The 25,839-nt window shown below is 43.1% G+C and overlaps 1 long non-coding RNA gene across 1 annotated transcript; it reads left to right on the forward strand.

The window, feature by feature from the left end:
* The first annotated feature begins 23,173 nt into the window (after positions 1-23,173).
* Positions 23,174-23,965, forward strand: LOC116218440. The gene is made up of 3 exons (XR_004162854.1): positions 23,174-23,300; positions 23,545-23,610; positions 23,942-23,965. It is a non-coding gene; the product is annotated as an uncharacterized LOC116218440 (long non-coding RNA).
* The last annotated feature ends 1,874 nt before the right edge of the window (positions 23,966-25,839 follow it).

Below are 25,839 nucleotides of genomic sequence, written 5' to 3' on the forward strand. Positions count from 1 at the left end.
CTCAAACAGCCTGGCTTGGTTCAGCCCAGCTCAGGCCGCCCTCCATGACGTCGTATCACACACGGGCGACGGCTGCTGATCACCTCGCCACGCCTCGCCATGCCGCCCCCGCGCCGTACGTCAGTCTCGCTGCATATTACGCGGAGTGAATGCAAACTGGCTGGGATCCACGGACCTAACTGACAGCACCGGCATCCGATTCCAGCCCCCGTGGGCCGACTGTTCAGCTCGCCGGCATGTTTTATAGATGACTTTGACAGAAAGTAGATTGCCACTGAACGGCCGCGCCGCGCAGCCTCGTCTGATTGTGCTTCATTGTTTTTGGGCCTGCCTGTCACTTCACATTTGGAAAAATGGCGAAAATACCTCCTGTACACAACATGTGCTTGCAGCCACACAAAGCATTGAGTGTGCAAGCCCTTCCTTTCCCTCTGAAATCCACTCAGAATAGTTTCCATGGTTATAGTCACCTGCATTCTATCGTAATGGCAACAAAAGCACTGTACAGGCTGTTTAACTAACTGTTACTATTATCTTTTAGTGATATATATATACTATAAATAGCCTAGGGTAAACAGTGGTCAGATTCACTTGAAAATGAAAGTGGATCTCCCATCCTGTCCCTGGTGTTAGCACACCACTAATTATCTGATAATGGAGCAGCCAAACAGGATTAGTCTCACCCCTCCAGGTTTTTTTGCCTTACTGAAGCAGAACTATTCAGACGCCAACACTATGCATGCTGACACTGAGAACTACAGAAACTCATAGAGCAATGACAGATTTATGCTATTAACTTTTGCACACAGCCGTATATCTCCTCTGTAATTGGCAAATAACTCTGTTATTGTATATCTACACTGTCTGCGCCCATGGATCATGCTTTCCAATGTTTATGTGTGTTATATACTATGTGAAGTTAGAGACATGGTCATGCAGATAACCTTTATCAGAAGCTGTCAGATGATATCTAGAAGTCAGTGAAGGGGAAAAGAAAAACAATTGTGAATTGCCGAGCTGAGAAAAACTCAAGCTGAGGTCTTGTGTAATTCCATTCTCCACCCATGTTCCGGCCTCCCCAGCGATCATAGTAGCGAGAGAGTTGCTGTGAGAGGACAACCTGTGTGTTGTCAGATGTTTCACTCAGCCTTGTTTTCTCCTCTCTGGCGGCGGGGAACAGCGCCACTGAGCCACTGAGCCACTGAGCCAGCGCCAGTAATGAGGTGCCATTCTGGATGACAACATGAGCAATGCGCCTCGGCAATCAGCTGGCAATTGGATCCCAAACTATGGCCGACTGGTCAATTAGGCCTGAGCACTCCAGCACTCAACATTTACTATCAGCCGACAAGGGGTGGTAGGATGGAGAGGAGGGAGGCAGAGATACGCTTGAGCCATCTCCACACATCTGTGAGCCTGCCATATCTCCAATTGCATACCATCCTTGGGTAACAGCGAAGGGGACACACACACACCAAGCCCTTTGTCAGGGCCAGCCAGCCTTTCTGGGCTTTCTGTCTGCCATGGTCAAAGGTTCATGAAAATGACATTTCCTTTGGATGGATCTCCTGGCAGTGGTAAGAGTGGAGCCAGTGAAGCAGTGAGAGGTGAGAGCTGATCCACGTCCGCTCTCCGCTCTCCGCTCTCCATCCTGTAACCTGAGGGAGATGGGGAGGAGACGCTCCATAGTCAGACCTCATGAAAAAGTAAAGAGCTGTTTGTCTTGGGCTGCTGGTTTGTGTAGGCGTTGTTTGTGCAGCGTCTATGAAAGTACATACGTATAGGTTCCAGTGTCTGTGTGTGTGAGAGAGAAAGAGAGAGAGAGAGAGAGAGAGAGAGAGAGAGAGAGAGAAAAGAAAGGTGTGTGTGTGCGTGCGTAAACATGTGTGGTGCTGTCTTTCCATGACTGTCTTTTTGTTCATTTCACACCAGGATTTTAGCACCCCTGCTTAGAATCCTTGACACGGAGCTTGTTAGCGAGGAGGGAAGACAGAGAGTGCGATGAGTGGGTTTCAACCCCTCACCTGTTCTGCTCTCCTCTGTCGCACAACACTTTTACTTTCTTCCTCAACAACTTTGAAGCACTCTCAAATCTCCCACTCAGTCAGTTCTCTCTGACAAACACACATATGCACACTGCATTTTCAAACATTCCCCCATACTACTTTCTTCTCTCTCTCTCTCTTACACACACACACACACCCTCAAACACATTTATATATACACCCTCTCTCTCTCTCTCTCTCACACACACACACACACACACACACACACACACACACACACACACACACACACACACACACACACACACACACACACACACACACACACACACACACACATTACGCCTAGGCAACCGCCCAACACACCCACACACTGGCACCCCAAAACACACTCAGCGTATCCATCTCATCATGTGGAAGGCTTTGCCACTCACGGTGGAGTTTAGAGTGATGGAGCCCTGCACATCTCCCACCTGATCCTCACTCCTGTCAGGAACCGTAAAACCCAGACCTGCCAATCCCAGCACATGTGAAACCGGCCTGTAAATTGGGTGCTAACTGGTCCCTCTGGTTCCTGAGATTTATGAGGTGTTAGCATCCCTCCTCTGGTGTACCGGACAGAGGATAAAGCATGCAAACCCATCTCCTGGTATCCGTGTCTTTTTTTTCACATTTCTTTGTTAGCATCATCAACAGTGTCCACACTTCAGAAAAATGACAAAAGAACGGGGGGAAAGCTTTGACAATACCCACCAACTTTAACCCTTCCAGCTCCTTTGCTACTATTAACACAATTCGGGTGCTGTCTAAATAGCACCATTTGATATTTATTAGCTCTTAGTTTCAGCTGCTTTCCCCCTCCTAGGAATCTAGACTGACTGATGGTTAGATTGTAACAGCCTTTCTCCCACTGAGGTCAACTATTTTGCCTCTTGCCTATTCATCATGTTCTCCCATACTCCCCGAGGGAGGCCACTGACATGCACATTTAAACCCCACAGACTGTCAGTTGTCTGCGGATGGGAAGTGCTGTGATCGTGGATCAAATTACATGTAAATGCTTGGGAAGTGTGGAATGAAGACACAAGGGTTTTCAAAAGATTTCGACCCAAGCATGCAGCTATTTGTTTTTAACTGTGATTAAGAAGAATGGTGTGTGTGTGTGTGTGTGTGTGTGTGTGTGTGTGTGTGTGTGTATGTGTGTGTGTGTGTGAGTTTGAGTGTGTGTTTGCATGTGTGTGTGTGTGTGTGTGTTTGTGTGTGTGTGTGTCTGTGTGTGTCTGTTTGTGAGGTCAGTGTGCATGCGTGAGTGTGCACACATGTGTTTTTCATTTATATTCAGCAGAGAGCTACATGCGAGGTGTGTAACTCCTGGCGTAGCTTAAAGCACTGTGGGTGAAGCCCATGTGAGGTGGGGGCTGATCAGTCCATAATGAGAAGTGACGCTTTGACTGTGATGCTCATCTTCCCATGTTTGACTCACGCACTGCCTGCCAGAGAAAGTGGGTCACTTTCAAGAGAATATTTGTTGCCCCTCCATGCCTGGAAATGTTCTGCCTTGTGACTAAAATAAAAACCTTCTCCAATTCTATCAATTTTTTTCCTTTTTATTTTCTCTCAAGTTCCAAATAGCTTATTATGAAGGCAAGAAGCAAAAAGTCTTTCTCCACTAAAAGAAGCATGGCTTTAACAAGCACAGTACCTCCTCAGTACATATTTCCGAACACCTTCGGTCTGACAGTGTTCTGCTGTGACTAATAATCAATGGTGTTTCAGATGTCTATTCTGCTCCCTGGTCCACTTAGAGGTTTAACACATCTGCACTGTTATTTTCACACTCTGGTTTAGGCACATATGCAGGAGACTATTAACACAGAAACACGGATGCTAATGATCTCAGTTTGAGTTCTTTTAGCGCTTCAGGAGGTCTCAGGCACTTCCCCTAGAAGCGCCTCCATTCTCTTCTCTCTTTGTCTCTCTCTCTCTCTCTCTCTCTCTCACACACACACACACACACACACACACACACACACACACACACACACACACACACACACACACACACACACACACACACACACACACACAACCACACACACACACACACACACACACACACACAACCACACACACCCCCCTTCATGTGAGAGAATGGAAGAATGATAGAGCACTCACGTCTGTCACTGTGGGGTTGGGGGGCATAATGCTCTCTTTTCAATCTCATAAGGTTGGCTTGGGAAATGTAAGCAGTGAACATAACAAGGGCACATTGATATGCCACATGAGAACTAAACTCTTATGTAAGCCATATGAAGAACTGAGTGTGTGTGTGTGTGTGTGTGTGTGTGTGTGCGCGCGTGTGTGTGTGTGAACATCCATTATATTATATTGATGGTAAATGGACCACATACTTTCATCAGTGTTTCTCAAGGGGTGGGATGTTATTCATGTATGGATGCACAGAGAAGAACATGATTCTCTTCAGCAAATACAATAATAATGCCACAGAACACAGAAACACAACAGCAAAACAGTTATAACTTGAAACACACACATGACAAAGCTCAGTCATATCTGTTGTGAGCGGGAGATGGGTACAGTTAGCCCAGCAATAAAACCTGGCGTGGTGCTTAATTAATGCCAACTGGGGTCCCACACCATTAATCATTTGTGATATTTCTGCATGAGAGGCAATAAACGGTGCTGTGCATCTCATCTTTACAGACAAGTTCTCCTTAATAACGGCCTGCTAAAAATAGTGCTAATGATTGAAGCATATCATTTATAATTGTACAGTGTAAATTAATGATCAAAAGCACAGAATGTTTCAAGTGAGAAAAAGAGGACAGGCCTCCAAACAATTGCCGTGGCTTTGTCGTATTTCCCCAACCTTTCTTATTTTTCTCTGTCTCGCTCTGGCTTTAGCTTGCTTTCTCTCTTGATGTAATTCAACATGTTGTTATTCAATTGTTGTGCAAACACAAGGACACACACACACACACACACACACACACACACACACACACACAAAGACACACACGCATACACACAAAGTGCCTTTCCCTCTCATATCAGCAAATGCATGCCTAGGAACCCGAAGGCTGGCTCGGGCCCTTGGCTCTATTAGTGATATCCTGTCACATAAGTAATTTAATGCAGCACGGCCTCAGTAACATGACTCTTGCATTTGTGGTCATGAGGTTTAGTTGTTTCGCTTTTTTTTTCTTCTTCTTTCAAGTGCACGACATGCTTCCATTCTTTCAACACAAAGGGACAAGGGCATTGAACAGAAGGTAAGGCTATGTTCTACACACAAAGTCACTTTGGAGAGGTGTATATACAAGCCCCTCTCCATTTTCATGCATGGACATAGATACGTATCTGCACAAAGTCAAACAAGAAGGTAATAACTTCCAAAAGCACTCCAGATCCTAAACAAACCAAAATATGCACTACTTTTTACATCTTGAAATAGACACTGCTTTTCCAAGACACTGTTTTGAGGTATTAAGAGAGGATTTTACATTGACTAGAGTGCAAGTGTGTTTGTATGTATTTGGCTTCTGTCAGGTGAAATTAAACTCTGATCATGGAAAACAGGGCTGCAAGGTCTTATTGAGCTCTGCAGTTCACCTTGTCTTTGAAATACTGAAATATAAATTCAGGAATCACGTGGGCTGGTCCCATCTGTACATTAAAGAAAAAAATAAATAAATAAAATACGCTGCAGTCTGAAATAAGGTTGTAGAAATTTGCATTCTGAAATCTTGAACCTTGCAGGCACTGTCCATTTTGAAAACATTTCAGTTGATATTCACCTCACCGGAATCTCTCTCTCCCTCTCTTTCTCTTTTTCTCTCTTTATCCCTCTCTCTCTCTTTCTCTCTCTCTCTCTCTATCTCTGTCTATCTCAGCTATGAGTGACATAGAGAATTTATGCTGCTGAGAGGTATGGCATCCCCTGGAGACAGATGAACCTCTCACGGACGCGTCCTTCCACAAGGCCGAACCGCTCTTCCTTCTCTCCGGGCGGAGCTTCTCTAATATGCTCAGACATCATCCACAGCCTTTCCTACCTTTTCATTTATTTTATTTATTATTTACTTTGATCTGTTTTCCCCCTTCATATCTCTCTCCCCCTTCTCTTTCTCTTTCTTTTGCTCTGCTTATGACATGTCACGCAATGTTGCTATGGCAGGGAATGTGTGGCTACTCAGCAGACACGGTCTCTGAGATGTCAGTATGGACGCTGACAGACAGAACATGACAGGGGGACAGCAGGAAGTAACTGAGTGAGTTTTGTGTGCAGTACTTTTTAAGAGCTTAAATCAGAGACCTCTCTGAAGGGACTTTACCGCAGACATTAAGGCAATATAGGAAGTGGACAAGGTGGTCAAGGAACATGTGGTCAAGGTGTCCTCCCAACATTGCCCTTTGCTTGTATGGCCTCGAGGATTAAGTCATTTATTTATTTAGACTACGGTTCAAAAGGTTGGAATCACTCAGAAATTGACAGGTTAACTAAGACAATTCATATTTGTATCCATCAAATAAGTTGCTAAATCTGTTTTCGAATATTTTTGCTTAGATTAACGAATCTTCTATTTTGCAGCAATTATCAATTTTCCTCTGTCTTGTTGTATGATAAAATAGCTCTGGTCAAGTGTTATTGACAGGGCATGGCATGGCAATGGAGTAAAGATTAAATGAGGTTATGTCATTCCTTGTTGAAGAATCTTTTTACTCGGTACAAATTACATACTTTACCAGTGCCAAAGCACCCCCAGACCATCACCTTCCTCTGCCATGCTCAAGAGATGGTGTCAAGCACTCCACCTCCATCTTTCATTTGTTTTTTCTCTGTGATCCAAACACGGCAACTTAGATGTGTCTGTCCATAACATTTATTCACTTTCAACCAGTCTTTTTTTTTGCCGTCTTAAACAGTACAACAACCTTTAGTCACACAGACGTAATTGCAAAAGAGTTTTACAGTAATGAATTAGCCTGTTAAACATTTAGCATAAGCCAATATAATGTGCCACTAAAACCACAGGAGTGGTGGTGGCAGTAATGGGGTCTTTTACAATTATGTACATATTCTATTTAAAATCAGCCTTTCACTATTCATTTATAACATCAACAATGTTTATTTCTGATATATTTTAGGTCATTAAATTGAAAAAAGAATTATTGTCAGTGATTCCAAATGAATGGAATGGTAGTGTATATATGCTGTTTATTTATTTATTAATTTCCAAACATTTGTTTTTGTTAAATGAGTCTCCAGCGGCCCTGTAATCGATACATCTGACTCCTTGTAGTGATTAATGGGGCAGCCAGACTGCCAATCCTCTAACGATTTACAATAACCACTACTGAGCTCTTCAACACCAGACAGCAGCAGTGCCGGGACCCAGAAGGTCACATGTTCATTCTCTCACACATAAACCGTATACAGCCCTAAGATGGAGACTTTTTGTTGGTTTGACACGGCTGGCTGTCCAGTGGAGAGGCCTGACCCCCCCTCAGGGCAACATGGGGGTGGCAGAGGGTAGGAAGTTATTAACACGACAGGGAAGGCACTGCATGTCTCTTCGGATGTGTCACTGCAGATTTTAATTCAGTTTACAGAGGGCGACCCTTGTTAATTCAGTAACTAGGGAGAGGCACAGGTTCAAGGTCAGTGCTATGACATCAAACTATGATGAGGGAAGGGAAGAGAGGAGGAGATTTGATCACAGTCACATTTACGGTTGTAAACACAGACACACGCATTCCTCTGTGTTCACTGCAGTAAAACCAATGATCAATGATGTGGCAGGAGACCACCACTCAAACTGTGACAACAAATCAAACCCTGCATGGATATCTTTTACATTATCCTGACCGTTTTATTTCATGAGTGTGAATTTCTGTGTGTGTTTTTCTGTGTCCCGGTCCTCAGGCCACCGGGGCAGTGCAATGGGGTTGGGGATGTCTGCCTCTCACTCCTAGTCAGGAATTGATGGAGGTCACAACTGCTCCTATGGTTGAAGCACACAGATGCAGGATTGATTGTGGAGGGGCGTGCTCAGTTTGGATTTACAATATTTTATCAATCCCATTTTGGTTCCCATTAATTCAATGAAACTTCAGGTCATCCCTACAAAATACATCCCACTTCAGGGGATTCAGCTAGACTTGTACAAAATGTGTTCCTTAGGTCACACCCCAGTGCCCAAGCAGGCTCTGCACACTGATTATTTCAGTTGTGGCCATGGCTATAGAGCCCCTTTTACATGCCAGGGTGTTTGTTTTGGTGAGGATATGGTGTTTGGGGGTTGCAGTCTCCCTTGGCATGAGCCTGTACTGCTCATTTAAGCTGTGTGTACATAGGGGCAGCCCCTGCACGAAAGAAGGTCATGACAGCAGACATCAACCATCACCTAGGAGTAGGCGTCACTCAGAAATCATAAGCAAGAGTCAAAATTGCCTTGAGCTAATGCTGAACGCATCAAAAGAGAATGCATGAACAAGCTTATGGGTTGGCAATGAAATAGTTAATTCAGACAATGTAAACAGTGATTTTCTAAATTACATTAGTTATTCAAAGAGTCAAATTGAAACGGAATTGTAATGTCTTTAACTGGGGAAAAATAAGCAATCCTCTAATTGACTGTAATTGTGATATGAGTTTGCTGAGCTGCATAGAGCAAACTTTTTCACCATCCTTATTATTCCATGAACTTATTCAATATAAGATGTGTACTTTCATTCACTTTAGAAAACTAGTAAGCTAACATTAAACAGGCTACCAATGAGCTGATTGTTTACCCTCAAAAGCTACGGCTTAAATATGTAATGGTATGTTGGCCTTTGTGTTTGCTCATGTCATTCAAGGTCTATCAGTAGGCCTAAATGGACTAATGACACATCCAATCAATCACTGACACCAGGAGTCATAGGATCTCCTGCACTATGACTCTACTATGGAAGTGAAAGGGAGCAGACGGACAGGCTCTGCTCAGAGACTAAGGTGCCATGAACACCAAGCTCTGTATGTCACAGAGCAGAGAGCTAGGCTGGGGGTCCATTGCTCTGTTTCTATCACTAGAAATGCTTCACTGCTGCTGGCCTCTGTAAAAGGGTCACAGAGTCCTGGTCACCAACTGTAAAAGGTAGGTTGGTCATGTGAATCATGGAGCTTGTGTTCACCAACTGTAAAATGGTAGTTTGGTCATGTCCATCACTCCAACTATATAAGGCAGTCATGACTACCAGCGACGGGAATGATTACACTAGAAGGCTTATTTAGTGTATTGGACAAGAATATACATTAGAGTGGTCAATATTTTATACAGTGGATCAGTCACCACCTTTGTAAGATCACGAAAGCCACGAGAGGGAGCTTAGAGGGATATCTTAAAAAAGTTGGTTTTATACCGCAACCTCCATTCCTATGCATTCGCTATAATGCAATCCAATAGTAATACTTAGTTTCCTGATACAATGCCCTTTTTCCTAGTTATCCTTTTGATTGGTCATCTGCTGGGACAGAGGTGTCAAATAGGCTGACTGGTATGCAGAGCTAAAGAGAGATGCTAGTCAAACACAACCACGCTTAGGTACTCTAGATTGCCATTCATTCGATTTACATTACCATGATTAGACTACTGCCCATATTGTAATTCTTGGAATACTCGATGCATGCTTTCAAAGCATAAAAACACACACACACACACACACACACACACACACACACACACACACACACACACACACACACACACAACAAAATACAACCACTCCCTCAAAACACATCAGGAACAAGGGGAAAGAATGGTGGCATGCTGCTGGAGATGAAATGTGAAAAGGCATAGAAAAAGCAAAGCTTGAATTTTGCTAGAAGGTGTAAACAAACCACACTGCAACCGGCCCCTTGAAACAAGGCTCTTAAGAACTAGCAGGAACAGTAAAGGAAAAATGTTAATGGCAAATGACAGGAACTGAATCCTCAAGCTCCACAGGCGACTCTGTTCACTGTACTCCAGTGGGCCCAGATAAAACTGCCTTGGCTTTGTGGAAATGTCTTTCTTTTGGTCATATGCAGCAAAATAACTATACCACCTCTCTGAAACACCCCTACCCACTTTCAAGACTTCTGTGAAGTTGAGGGAGAGAGAAACACTTTGTGATTCATGTTTTGTTTTCTCCCTCTCATATAAGGCACTGAATATTAAAAAAAACTTTATCTGCCCCCGCCCTGTAGAATCAACATATTAAAAATGCATTATTTTATGAATAATTAACATTTGAATTGCACTCGGATTGATTACGTGCAGCTGGGAAATTATAACAGAGGAGCATTACAGTTAAATTGGTTTCTCACTGCTCTCATGCCGTTTGGGATGATTCATTCTGAGTGCATCTCAAACAATATTAGCACCACTCTGGCCTGGCTGAGTCCATGGCTGTGGTGCTGGAGACGATTGCCTGCCTCGCAGGATTATGAGCACAGATTAGCATAGATCTAAGAATGACAGATTTCAATCCATAACATCCCCTGCTTGGTAATTGCGGGTGGAAATGGCAATTGCAGCCATGCCAAATTGAAGAGGGGCTGGAGAAATGAGCTGAGAAGGGAGTGGATGCCAGGCTTCGAAACTCAGCGTAATTTTTGCACATCCCGCATCCTCCTCCTGTTTGAAATTACAGCTTTTCTCAGGAGCTTTGGTACATTTTTCTATTCATCATTAATATTTGCATCAACAGTAAGTGCATTTCTTGAAACAATTTGCACAAATAGCACCGCATAATAGTTTTCCTGCAAAACTTGCTCAAAATCTTTAGTTTATGTCTCAGAAGTAAATATTTATGTCAATGAGCATGGCGGTGCCCTCGGAATGACAAGTTCTGTGTTATTGTTTATGGACAAAATAGTAAAAATGGCTATGCTGCACTTTTTCTGTGTGGCATATATCAATTTCAACAGTACAGCGTTACACATTACTGTATGTGGGAGATTGATTGCAAGATATTGGACAGGATTCAAATTTATGCTTTTACTGTAACTTCTTGGTACAGATAAGTCAGACAGCACTGCATTGCACAAAGGAAAAGATACAAACATAGCTGATGAACATCGCTGTATGGGATCATTGGCCTCTTCTACCTCTTCCTCTGTTTTGCCTCCTTACCCTTCCACCACACGGCCTTACTCCTCCTCCTCTCCTTTTCTTCCACCACACAGCCTTACTCCTCCTCTTCCTCTTTTTCCACCACGCAGCCTTACTCCTCTCCTCTTCTTCCACCATGCAGCCTTACTCGTCTCATCTTCTTCCACCATGCAGCCTTACTCCTCCTCTTCCTCTTCTTCCACCACGCATCCTTACTCCTCTCCTCTTCCTCTTCTTCCACCACGCATCCTTACTCCTCTCCTCTTCCTCTTCTTCCACCATGTAGCCTTACTCCTCCCCTCCTCTTCCACAACGCAGCATTACACCTCTTCTTCCACCATGCCTTACTCCTCTTCCTAGGTGTTGACCCCCCTGTCCTTGTTGTTCTTCCATTGTCTATATATGCTGGCCAATTGAATCTTCATGAGATGCACCCCTGGGCTATTTGAGAACTGTTTGATTATTGTTTGAACAAACGTTTCACACATTCCCCTTCAGACGTGAAAGTCAAGATTCACCTGAGAGCATTTCATCAATTCAGGAGACATTTCCCAAAATTTCCCCTTCTTTGGCACTGGCACCTGTCATGGTGTTCCCCACAGCACAGGAGCTCTCTTGAGGTGCAGAGCCATGTTGAAAAGGTTCTGGAGATACTCCACATAGCACACGCCTTCAGCACCCGGGGGTTGATGCCGTCCGTCCCAGCAGCCGTGTCCTGACGAAGTATCCCTCCTCATCTGGTTGGTCTACTGAGGCAGGGGCAGCTGTTGGCAGCGATTAAAATGAGAAGCGCACTTGTATCTCGCCCTGAGAAACATGATTTTTACACTTCAGTTGTCGTATCTGATTCACCTGATTCCCTAACTCACCTCACCTTTCACTCCTATTGTCACACAAACACACACACACACACACACACACACACACACACAGACGCACACGCACACACACACACACACATACACACACACACAATCTTTACACACACACGCACGCACACAATCTTCACACATATCCATCCAGAAGGCTTTATAACTTGCAGTGGGCTTTACAGTGCCAAAAACATGTAACAGAAGCATATTTTTAAACTAAATACATCCGCCCTCTATCTTTCTGTTCATTTTTTATTTTTTCTCAGCCTCTGGCTTGATTCATTGCAGGAACAACCCCGGTATGATATCACATTCCTTCTCAGGCCCGGCTTTTATTGACACTTATTCAGGCAGTGACTCAGACTGACACATCGGTGCATCTGAAAACCCTGGCATTCATCCTTGTTCCTAGGAGCTATCTCCTCACGTGACCCCAGACCCCCACGTCTCACTGCAGGCACCGAGGCACCGTGCCAGGGCTTTGGCTCCTCTCCTCCCTGCTTATTGACCCATCTGTTTAGTGGCCCCAGCCTCTCCGGAGGGGAGAGACACGCGCACATATCAAAACCGGCCTATTAGACAGCCACATAAATGCTTCCTTTCAGTGCTCCCCGGGACTGTGTGTGGGTGGAGTGTGGGCACGGCGGCCACGGGACCCCCAGCGCCTGCAGTCACTTATGCACCACTAATCTCTCCTGCAGTGGTGAGAGGAGCTTATGGTGGCCTGACAGTGCAGTTTGAGCCTCCAGCAGTGGCTGGGCCACAGAAGCTGCCTAAGAGGATAGAGAGAGACAGAAGAGGGGAGCGAACGGGCAGGGGCAGGGAAGGACAACAGGGAGCCCATTATATTTATGGACGCAGTAGCAACGCTTAAGCCAGAGGTATCCTTCCCTTGTTCTGTGCCCGTGACAAGCCACACAGCAGGGGGCCAGTAAGGAGAGGGGTGGGGCTCATAGTGGAGAGAGGAGAGTGGGGCTCAGTGCCTCTGTGGTCGTGGTGGAGAAACTGTGCCTACGAGGAAAGAGCAGAGACTCTTTTAAAGGCGTTAAAGTCAGATTTGAGCCTTTTCTAAATGTTGCCGCACACTGTGTAATCCTTTGATATTTAATGTGGAAAGATATCCCCTTCTTCTAATATATTCGTCACAACTGGCCTCACAAGATGTTGACCCCCTTACAAATGTAGTCTTAGAATACTGGGCTTTTTTCTTTAGTGCGAGCATCACTGACGGCCTGTAGAGAGCCGTATTATAACACTAGGTCCACTTACCTAACCTACCCAACACTACCTACCAGAATATCAGCCCTGAACCAGACAGCCTGCCTTTCTCATGGTCTCTTAATCTGCAGGGAAGTTTCTCCTTCATGCTGCTTCCCTGGGCTTCCTGTTTTCGACAGGATTTAGGCATCAGCTCCTGCAAGGTGTCTTCACACACACACGTGTGAAGAATAACACATGTACACACAGACACACACACAGACACACACAGACACACAGACACACAGACACACACACACACACACACACACACACACACACACACACACACACACACACACACACACACACACACACACACACACATACATTTAATGGTCACCTCCACAACTTCTCTTCTGTCTCAGAAATGTCAACATCCATGTTGCATGGATTTAACGTGGAAAATCCTAAAGTTTGGTGACATCTCCCATTCTGAGGAGATCTGATCTCCAGATGTCAACTATTTCACCTTATTCTTTCCTTTTTGTCTATTATTTGCTCAAAATACTCCGTGTCTCATTGCAGTGGTGCTTCAGCGTGGAGTATTGTACGATGCTGCAAGTTCATAGCTCTGTATGCGACAGTGCAGCAGGCAGTGCAGAAAGAGCATCCATCTCCCCATGGTGTCACTGCAGGATTCAGATCAGGGCTTATCTGATAACAGACTGTGGGGCCTTGTGATTGTGCTCCATGCCCCAGTCCACTGTCAACGGGCTTACAGTGATTCAGGCCTGAGCCATAATCTTACAGTACCACTCCCGGTAGTCCCGTAGAAACCAAATGCCCGCACAGCACATCATAGTCACTGAGGGGCAAATTAACTCGGATGTCACTCTGCTGTCTCTCCAGCATGCCATACTGTGACCTATGCATTTTTAAAGGACACAACATGACTCCACTGAAAGTTTAAGGGCTCATAAAACATATGCACATCAGTTCAGTCTGCTGTCCCATTTCATGGATAATCAGTGTATATATTAAAATAAACTCAGTCATTGGACTGTAATTACACACTGGTTTACTGCCCTTTTGAATCTTTTCAATTCTTGTAGATTGTCTTTAGCCGCATATGCATTATGCCAGTAAATGCTAGTTAAGATGCAGGTAATACAGGACATCAAATAGTGTACTATAGTGTAATAGAGTACTCAGATTAGGGAAGCCCTGGCTTCAATTCAATTTCAATTTTATTTATATAGCGCCAAAACAATACAATTGTCTCAATGTGCTTTATAGCTAAGTTACAAACCATGAGTACAGAGACAGTTGATGTGCTCATGGATGATTTTAACTTGAACATTTTGAGTGTCATGGATGTTATTGCACCGGTAAAAGCCAAGAAAACCCTGAGCGAACAGAAAGCACCATGGAGAAACCCAGTGATGGTTAAAGCCCTTAAAAGAGAATGTGGGAAAGCTGAACGCAAATGGAGAAAAACTAAACTTCAATTCCACTATGACCTCTATAAACAGAGCCTTTGGAGTTTAAATTATGAGTTATACAAGGAGTTAAGTTTGGCATGTTAAATCATCAACATGTTGTCTCGACACGCTGTCATCAGACTTTTTTCTCTTTTAACTCTGTAAAAACTGATTTGCAGCATTTAGTTAATGGCTCACTGCTATCAGACATTTTTCCTAAATGATATTGGGCTGAATACTGATTCAGGTAAAATATCAGTTCTGGTTTTACGAGATGTCAGTGATGCATTTCACATTGCACTTTGATATAATACTGCTGAACAGGTTGGAAAATTGGGTAGGACTTTCTGGAGCAGTCCTTGATTAGTTCAGGTCTTATTTAGAAGGCCGGAGTTACTTTGTCACCATTGGTTATGACTTGCAGAATCCTCCAAGGATCAATTCTTGGACCTCTTCTGTTCAATCTCAAAATCTTGCCATTCTAATCAGTTCAGATCTCACTTTTACCAACCATATCAAAGCAATCACCAAAACAGCCTACTATCATCTTAAAAATTGTAAATGTAGCAATTTTTAAATCCAGGTTAAAAACATTTCTATTTGCACGTGTCTATTCTTAGTGCACTTAATTTAAATGTATTACTTATCTAATTTGTGTTTAGATGCTTTTTGCTGACTGATCAAATGCACTCTACTTTTCATTTGTTTACTTTTTATGTATTGACTTACTGTAATAATGCACTTTAATTCTGGAAGTATACCTTAAGTCATTCCTGATAGGGAAGTAACTCAGGCTTACCGCTAAGCCCTATTGGCAGGACTATTTTTAGGCTCTCTAAGTTCTATTTAGGCCCTATCTCTGAAAACAGCTTTATCGGACTCTAATGCAGATTCAATTTGGGCTATCGCTCCATTTTCATGTACGATATATGTTCTTTTAATTAAGTTCTTTACTTTCTTTTATATACTTTCTTTTCACTTTGTCTTTATCTTTCGTCTGGATGTTCCATTTGCTCTCATTTATGGAACCGCCTCTGTGTGTGAAATGTGCTGTGTATATAAACTCACCTTGCCTTGACAAGATGACAAAGCTGGTCACATATGACAGGAGTTGTGTAATCAACCACAACTTCAGTCTGGCCCGCTCAGCTCAGAATGTTTTATTTGAATGTATTTCATTACATCTTTGAATAATTAATTGCTGGTTGTATAACTCAGCTTTGCTGTAACTTCTGGCTTGATGCCCCAGATGGCATTTCTTTCTCCTTCTGACAGGTGTGATTCTAAACATCACAAATCATTGTTGCAAGTACTAAAACTGTCTTGCCTTGCAAAATTCCACTATAATTAGTAAATGCTTATCTTAAGCCCTAGTGTTCGTGTTTTGGGTCCATATCCCTATAGTTCTTATCAATGTGGTTGCAGGGCTAACCACATCAAAGTCTCAGCTGCTGCTTTAGTCAGCTCTAGTATTATTTCTGCACCAGATAACAAGAGACACTGTTACCTCCCCCCAACTTTGCTGACTTATCTAAGGCATTTGACAAATTGACAGTGGCCTATTCTTTACTTTTGAGGAGAGTATCTTTAATTAATATGTAGGTTATATGCTACCAGCATGTTGAAATGGGGAATGTTCGGAATAACTTGCACTATTACCGAAGGCATCTGCCTGTGGGCAACTGTAATATAAACTGTACCATTCATGTCAATGGCATTGGCTCTTCATTGGCTTTTTATGATACAGTTCTGTATTGCACATTGTGCAGTTCAGTGGCGCATAACTGATTCCAAGTGCAGAAAGGGAAAAAATGACTGCTGTATTCAATATTTTTTCACTGGTCTATTATTTTCTTGCAGACACTTTTTATTACGTGTAACATCATGTGGTTTTAATTCATTTTAATTCAGTTTTATTGTGTGAACTATTTAATTTCTCTGAGTTGTGTTAGTTATGCTGTGTGCCATGTCTATCTGTTACAAAGATCATGTCCCATAGTTTAATGTAGTGGATGAGTAGACCCATAAAGGCATGGTGTTGTGCTATGCTATGGAGCTACACTAACATATGCGAAAGCCTCCATGGAACCCTTCATCTAATAAAAACAGGATTAGTTACGGCAAACTGAATATGCGTTTCACAATCCTCTAGTCAATGCCTTTCTTCACTGTGGCAGACCACTACAGGTGGCAGACAACCACAAGGTTTCCAAACACAAATAAATCAATTGATGAATGTTGTTTCCCTGGCACTGGTATAATTAATGACATTATGTTTGTGGTAAGTTTAGCCCTATGCCTTAATACATATGTATTCATTTATTTCCTGTATCTCACTTTTGGTTACAAAAGTGACAAAAATAAAAGCTTAATTGACATGTCTATAGGCTGTTTGTTCCTCTCCTCTCTAGTCATGTGAAAGACTCCAGTCTTGATCTGGCATTGTCGACTTCAAATTGTCCACCATCAGAAGTCAAGAAATTCAAGAATACAATACAATAGGCTACATAATACAATTCAATCCATTTGATGGTAACTGCGACTGTTTCCGTTAACGGCAACCCTATTCTCTCACTCAGACACAATATCGTTGTGAGCAGGTGAATTTTTCACAGTGCCAGCGGTGTTTGTAGGGTCAGATGCCTAAAGGAGAATCATACTGTTGCTTCTTCACCTGAACTCGAGTTGGCAATGTTATTTATAGACACATGCCCCATGTTATCCTTCCTGTCTGACTGGGTTTCCACATTCCTCCGCCTAAGGCTAACTCTTGACCAGGCGGAAAATGGTCGGATTAGTTAAACCGAGCCCTCACCGTCGTCCGTTCTCCTGTTGAGCACCCATGCTAACCGGGCTGAAAATAGGCTGTGGTGATGACACCGCCAGGTTTATGACCCGTGCAGAATGTTCCAGGCTCGGTAGATGAAGATGACATTTTCCTAAAGGCTCTTTTTCCTTTCCTCCTCCCCCCTCTTCCACTGCGGTCAGCTAACTGTGAGATTTCTGTGTTGATAATTTGCATATTGTAACATTTGCACTCTACTCTTCTCAGCACGCTTTTAAAGCATATTTAATTATAAAAATCAAATTACACCTCTGCCTGACAGGCTTTGCACATAGCGACATTCATGTGATTCATTGCCTCCACATGACTATGTCATAGATCTTAGCGTTGAGGGTGAAACATACATATGAAATATGGACATGGAGAGATGGATGTGACAACAAAACACCCTTTTTAAAACACCCATGATATTTATTCAAATCTTTGAGGTGCTTTTGCATTTTGATTTTGCCTTGACTGTTCCCTAAAGAAACCTGGGTTGTTTTGCCGTAGCAGCTTGAGCTGTCATCACAGTGTATTGATCACAGATCTATTCACCTTTTCCTGGAACATTCATTTAAATGCTTTGCTCTGGCATCTAATCAACTAAAAAACCTTTAGCTGAAAAGACACCCTTCAACCTTTTTTAAGTGTGCTGTTTTGCATTGAGTATGCTGTTATGTTGTATACAGCTGTCAGATCTATATTACATAAATACATCTCATCACTTTGGCTCAGTAGTGAATGTGGTCATTCAACAGTTCTTGACATCTCTGACAGGGAGTCATTCACACTGGCCTGGAATGCTGGATTTTGTGCTTGGCATAAACATGAGGCCAAATGTGACACTGTATCAGCGGTTACTAATAACAAAAACAAATCCCTGTAGTCGGAAAGCTGTAGGGCTTGAATCTGATCTCTCGTCTAGGACCTCTCTCATTACACACATATTTAGCACGCTTAGTTCTGCAGCATTCTGACTTGAGTGTGAGATGCATGTCAATGACTACAGTCATTCTGTGCTCAAGCTTGGCGATGTTAAAGACCAAAAACATACTATGAAGACTTAGATTTAGGATTTCTGCAAACACCAGACATTATTAGCTATCAATGATTTGTTGTTAATGTTTTGTTGTTAATGATTCTGTAATATTCAGGTTCACAGTCTACTATGAACTTCTTTATACAGTATATACTTCAGTATGCATTCTCCCTGTTGTTCATAATTCAGTTTTTTACATGGGCATCCCTGCAGTGCAACATGCATCAGTACCTTTGCTTCTTGAATGTGTTATGAAGATGTTGTTTTTTTCCCAGCATCCTGATAGCAAGTTACGCCATCCCCTTGCATGGATGCCTCTCTGAGCCGGTGAAATAAAGCACACTGCATCTATTAAGCTTCGGCCCCTCCTTTTTTGAGTCTCCCCTCTCCCCTTGGGGTCCGACAGGAAATGTCAGCTCAGCGTCTAGCTCCCCTCCTCTCTGCAGCCCACATATGTGGCTCCGGGATGATCAAACGTGTGGCACATGTGGCTCTGCCATGCAAACACAGGGGCATAAACACACAGATAATATCTACATGACAGTGTATAAACACACACACACACACACACATATACAGTATATATATATATAGATGCAATGGTACACATATTCAAACATTCTTCAAACTTAATATGTACAAAAAGTAAACAAAATGCAACAATAACACTACATGTAATCACAGTGGCGGCGCCAGACATTTTTTTCTGCAGGTGCTATGGGGGAGCTCGGCGTTTTAGCGAGGGTGCTATGAAATTAGGGTGATAGCCTATGTGTCACATGGTTCTCTACTACTACAACAACTCCCCACCGTATCGTCTATCATCTGTTTACATGTTTGCTCTATGAAGCGTCTTTGGGGTCCATGAAAAGCGCTAAACAAACCTTTTTTATTATTATTATCTAGGCTACTTCCGACGGACGCCCACATCACTGACAAAAGGCATACAGCATGTTATAGAGTCCGCAATCCCAAATACTTAACTTACTTTAAAACACTTGTGGTAGTGAGGATTAAAGTTGGGTGCCAGGTGACCACTACCATGTCAGACAGAGTGAAATGAATCTTGGAATAGCACATAGAATTAACTAAAACAGTCAAGGAGTCAGAAATGCGTTTAAAAGGTATATATTATTTCAATTCACCATCATCAATAATCGCATAGAACCTTATGTATACCTAGCACACAGACAGACTGCTTGCCCTAGGACATCGGTTCCCAAACTGGGGTACGCGAAGTGGTTCAGGGGGTACGCGGGGAGAACATTTCCGCGATAACAGAAAACGGACGGAATTCGCAGAATGTACCGTTTGAAACAGAATTGCAACTTTCAGACGGAAACATCATTTTGTGCATCAAAATCGCCCAAATTCCCCTGTATTTTGTCCTGCAAGGCTGTATTTCTTTCTTATAAACACAACAACGATCGCAACGATGAACAAGCATTAATTAGAAAACAAAACCACTGAGAAAATGTCACGTCTGTGCTGAACTCCGCTCCGGCCACGCCCCCCTATTCAACACAGACCTCCGTAGCCTGTCAAATGAATTCGCTCATCTTCCCAATCGCCTGCAAATAATGTTTTTTTAGTCTTCTGTTCTGTTGATGGCTGGCAAACAACAACCTTAGAAGGTTTGGGTCACTTGTGGCACATATTATTCACTCATTTTAAGCCATCAATCTACCTCTGGGTGAACAAAATGATCGATTAAAACGGAATTTAAGTAAAAGGTGAAAAGGGGGGGGGGGGGTACGCAGCTGGAGATAAAATGTCTGAAGGGGTACGGGACTGTAAAAAGTTTGGGAACCACTGCCCTAGGATAAAGAGTCTGATTTTTTTAAGGCGGTTCCAAAAAAAATCCAAAAAAGAGGAAAAAGGTAAAAAGTTAAAATCTTGAAAAAAGGGGCATCTTCGCTGCTAATCAACAGAAACGAGTCTTTAGTGACACAGGGCAATCAAAGCATGCAACAAATCAGACAGCTTTCATTAATGTTACACAGCTAACAATACCTTAGTTACATTGTCCTCCAACCACGCAAACTGTTCTAACCAGCTTTTACAAAAACTCCTTTGTTGGACTCCAAACATGCGAGGTGGATATTTCTGGAGTTTTGGTCTTCTCGGACCATCCTGAGCGTTCATGCTAATGTCACTGATGCTACTAGCACCATGGTTAGCACCCTCAGTAGTGGTGGAGGGTTGACCTCCTTGACCACAACGTTCCTCTCCTTAAGAATCCACACCAGATACCCCTGGCATTTCTTCTTCTTCTACGTCACTCTCGTTTCTTAATCGTTCTTCCAAACGTGGACATTTAAGTAGCAAAAACCGATGCATTGTGATGTTAACTCTACCACGCACTAGCTCGCTTTCTCCTTCAACTGTTCGGTAACGTCAAAGTTCACGCGTGCAACGTGAAAATTGGGTCAAAGGTAATGACAGAATGATTGATCTGTCTCTGTGTCTAAAACAATCTGTTTTCAATCTGTTATTATTTTCTTTTGTGGGTTAAATATTATTATCAAACAATAAATAACTAAGAATGAAATTAAATAACAATAATAAATAAACCATTATTTTCTTGGGGGTGCTATGGGGGTGCTATGGCTAATCCAGGGGGAGCTAGAGCACCCTCTAGCCCCCCCCTGGCGCCGCCCCTGTGTAATCACATTTTCGATTGCACACATGAACACAAAGAGATTATCTCATGGCGGACAAACACAGAGGTAAGCACTCCCTCACCTAACAGAAAAAGAGAATATGATGTGCAGTGCACAGAAGGCCACTCACATGCCTGGGCACACTCACAACAGGCACACTGTAATCCGGCGGTGTGCACGCAAATCCTAACACAAACAGGAACCTGTGCATGAAAATATTAATATTCATATGAAAGGCAGAATCCAAAAGAAGAGCTATGTTGGACTGCCGTGTCGAGGCCTCTTTTTCTCTCTCCCTCCCTCGCCTTCCTTTTGCTCTCAGTAACTGTGGGCACGAATGCTGAAGCAAAGGTGGCGTGTCATATGTAAATCTCAGCTCTTTCCCTGCAGAGAAATAAATTGGAATTATGTCAGGACTATTACAATATCATTTAAATACTTCCTGCCATTCGCATGTGCGTAAGTAATATGACCCCCCCCACCACCACCACCATCACCACCACACACACACACACTTTTCCCCTTTCTTGATTGGATGTGATTACACTAACATACACTTGGCCTTAACGTGTTACCAGCTTAACCCCGATATAATGTATACATTCATTGACATTTAAGGCTCTAGTCACCCTGTGGTGGGACGATGTCCCCCTGACTTGTGGAGGACATTGCATAGCTGTTTGCATAAACTGCCTCCCTCTGGCACTCTGCTGTTGTGAGTGCACAGTAGAGTCAGTGCAAGCGTATGGGTCATCGGCCTGTCCATCAGCAATGCAATCCTGTCAGAGCAGATGTGTTTCATTTACAGCCGAAGTCTGCTCTGTTTGTGTCAGAACCTTGTCTCCTCTTAATGTGAAACAGACCCTGTTTGTGCTCCTTGTAAACACAGGCATGTCCACACCTCCCCTCGCCAACCATGTGAGTTCATCATCAGTGCTGTACACATGGGCGTCGCCACAATATAACTTGGGGGGGTCACGTCCCCCTCACTTTTAAAAAGAAGTCGTTTGGACCCCCCCACATTTGCCATCAAAATATTAGTGCATGACTGGTCTACTAGACCAGCGTTCTTTCCATTGCTTCACAATCAAATCCGTTCCACTTTATCAGTAGGGGGAATACCCATCGCAATAGAAATCCACTGCCGCGTTTTCCTGGTTTCCTACACATAGCCTCATCACGAACGCAGATTCAACTCCCATACTCTTTGATCGAAGTTTCGCGCTAGCAGCTAGCACTTGGTTTCAGACAGCCACTGTTCCACAGACGAGATGGACATAAGGAGGGGTTTTTTCGAGGAAGAGGAAAGTAAGTCAGAGTTGCCCAAGTTTTCCCTTTAGTGGCCAAAGCACCCTTAAGAGACATTATCTGGCTATAATAGTATTAAGTCACAAAGATCCTTCTGCAAACATTATGATTATAGCTAGATAAGCAAGCTATTTACCTACAACTAGCGCTAGGCAATACCATACTTTATTTACCCAATCCAAGTGGAACAGCATTTGTTGATTTCTTAATCTGGGTCTGTAATATGTTGTGCTTTTGGCCGTGTTCAGACCTAGGCGTCTGTTTCGGGCAGAAAGCGATGACCATGTTTTTTTCAAGTAGCTACAAAAAAAATGAAGGTGTTTTTTTTATTGCCATAACAACCGTGAGCTAACGGAGTTAACGTCAGCTAACATGCTAGTTTTTCTAACGACTTTTTAAATCCTCCTTTTAAATATGTTGCTCTCATTAAATGGAGAATAAACTGCCAAAGTTGTCAGTTTCAATCCTCTGTGTATTACATCAAAACATTATCCTGGTGTAACAGAGTTGAAATGAACCTAACTTTAGATTAAGTGAATTCAAACAAAATTTGTATTTCACATACCATTGTAATCCAATGTTTTTTTTGATGTTCTGTGTGAAACCTGGAAATGTCCCAAATACTATACTGCATTCACTAAGGTTCAATATGAGGCTGCGCGACTGCTTGTTTATTTTCTTTCACGTTAACGCATTTTGGGCGTTTGCGCTTCCCGTACCTTAGAGCTAGTCTATCCCTGTTTGAGGTAAGCAAGCGTTGGGAGCGCTCTGTGAATAATTTGATATTTTAATAAATGAACATGTTTTTACTTACTAACTATGGATTGTATATAAATGTATATAAGTTGCACTAATGGATGCTCTAACAAATTAACGATAGGAGGTGATTTGTAAAGGTTGTAACCAACATAAAGTATATTTTGGCGGCAACCACGCTGCACTATGCGTTAGGGTGAGCATTGTCCTGAGTTTGGTTTTGTGCTTTTTCAGACGTACGTAAGCAGTCGAGTTTGCAGTAAAGATTTTATGGATTATTTGTTTCTATTGTGAATGCAGGTATGTGGTTTGTACAAAATGTAAATGGTTAAGAACGTGTGTATATATATATTGCAAGTGTTCAAACTATACGATCATTCAGTGTGCTATGCCAGTGTTGTCTGTCTTTTTGTTTGGTTTATTTAGTCCTTTGGTTTGCACGAAGATTTACGAGCCGTGCATTCTGATTTCCATATAATTTAGAATGCTTTGCAACGCATGAGGTTAGCCAGTAAGGCAGTGTTTGCGCTACCCGTACCTTAGAGCTAGTCTATCCCTGTTTGAGACGTACGTAAGCAGTCGAGTTTGCAGTAAAGATTTTATGGATTATTTGTTTCTATTGTGAATGCAGACAATAAAAGCCACTGTGAAGAACCCCTGCTCCGATTCCCTGTCACTGATACACATGAGAGTGAGGGTCGTTACACTGGTGCCATGACTTCTTCTGGATCATCTAGATCAGCTCCGCAAGCAGATCGCCGTGGGTGCTGCGCTGCGCTGTGTTCCTGATGTGCATCGTGAATTTTCTGGTGATTCCGTATGACCGCTAGGGGGTACTCTAACACTGCATTTGCAATATATCGATGGTAGTTTAATCTCATGAAGTGTAGCTACACTACTGTACACTGTTTAGCCATTTCTCTTTAATTTCTGTGTGCAATATTGATATATTTCGAAATCATACTACAGTTAAGTGGTATTTTTCAGGTAGTGTGACAGCAATATTCTGCATTAGTAATTTATATTTTCCTCTTATTATTTTTATTTCTAATTCTGTATTATGGCTGAAGGAAATAGCAGTCAGGGCGATGGGTTTAAAGGCTTCTCCATAAATAGGGGCAGGGGTGTTCATTTGAATGGTCTGAATGCTAACACATTGACTAGTGGGTATGGAAGTGAGGGTGCAGGTGGTCTTCAAGAACATGTTGGTGATGTTAGGAACAGGGGGCGTAGTGTGAGCCCGGGCTGGTCTCCTAGTGAACAGTTTTTGAGGGAGAATGCACAAACTTCTACTCCAGTGAGTGATAGCATTGCCATGCAACACCTAACTGATATGATAGGCCAATTGGGAGAGCAAATAGGTAACCCCATTGCAGCTAGACTTTTCTCTTCTGGACTTACTGATCGTACTAATACGCATGATACACCTTTGACTGACAAACCAGCGACTGTTCTGACTCCAGGCCTTACACAACAAGACACAACGCAAGTAGTAGTTCATGTCAAGACTGAACGTGAACCTGTGACTTTTAGGGGAAATAGTTCTGACAAGTACTCTGTTCAGGAATGGATTGCCATGACAAAAGCTCACCTTAAGAAACAGTCTTACACAACAGCTGAACAAGCAGATGAGATACAAGGAAGGCTTTTAGGAAAGGCAAGAGATGTAGTCAAAGTAGCTCTGAGGAGTGATGACACACTTGATGTGAAACAGAACCCAGATCTCATATACGACATTCTAATGCGATATTTCAGTCAGTCTTCATCATCACTTCCGTTGCAAGATTTTTACACCACACTGCCCAAGCAAAAAGAAAATCCAGTTGACTACTGGATCAGACTAAACAAAGCAGCAGACACAGCTGATGAGGGACTGCGGCGTCAGGGTAGGAGAATGGAGGACATAAGTGGAGAAGTGGCACAAATGTTTGCAAAGCACTGTACTGATCCACAGCTTTCCTCTATTTTTAAATGCAAGCCTGTCAGTGAGTGGACCTCTAAGGACATTCAGCTCAGGATAGATGAGTATCAAAGGGAATCGGGAGCGTCTGCGATGTCTTACAGTGTTCCACAGCTGAAAAGTTACCCTGCAGCTGTGCTTGACAATGATTCACACACTTGTGCACACTCTGATTCTCATGGGACGGACCCCCAGTCAATGTATCCGCCATGTTCTCATGACACGACTTCTAGCTCATGCTCAGGCTCTGCTTTTGTCCAGCAGCATGTCCAGCGCCCGCAGCGTATCCCGCCGCAGCAGCACATCCCGCCGCTACAGAATGCTCAGCAGCCTGATGATGGAGTCCTTGGCCGCATGATGAGCATGCTTGAGAGAGTCTTGGCCAGGGTGGAGCCGCGTAATCCTGAGCGTAGTCAGAAACGCTCCAGCCCTTTCAGCTCGCCACCGTGTAAAGTTTGTGGAGATACTAATCACTCCACCCTGTCTCACTGCAGATCTGACCATCTCTGTTTCAAGTGTCTGGCCCCTGGTCACTCAAGGCAGCACTGTCCAAACAATGCCCCGCCCCA

Source organism: Clupea harengus, chromosome 22 (genome assembly GCF_900700415.2).
Source record: "Clupea harengus chromosome 22, Ch_v2.0.2, whole genome shotgun sequence".
NCBI classification, from domain to species: Eukaryota; Metazoa; Chordata; class Actinopteri; order Clupeiformes; family Clupeidae; genus Clupea; species Clupea harengus.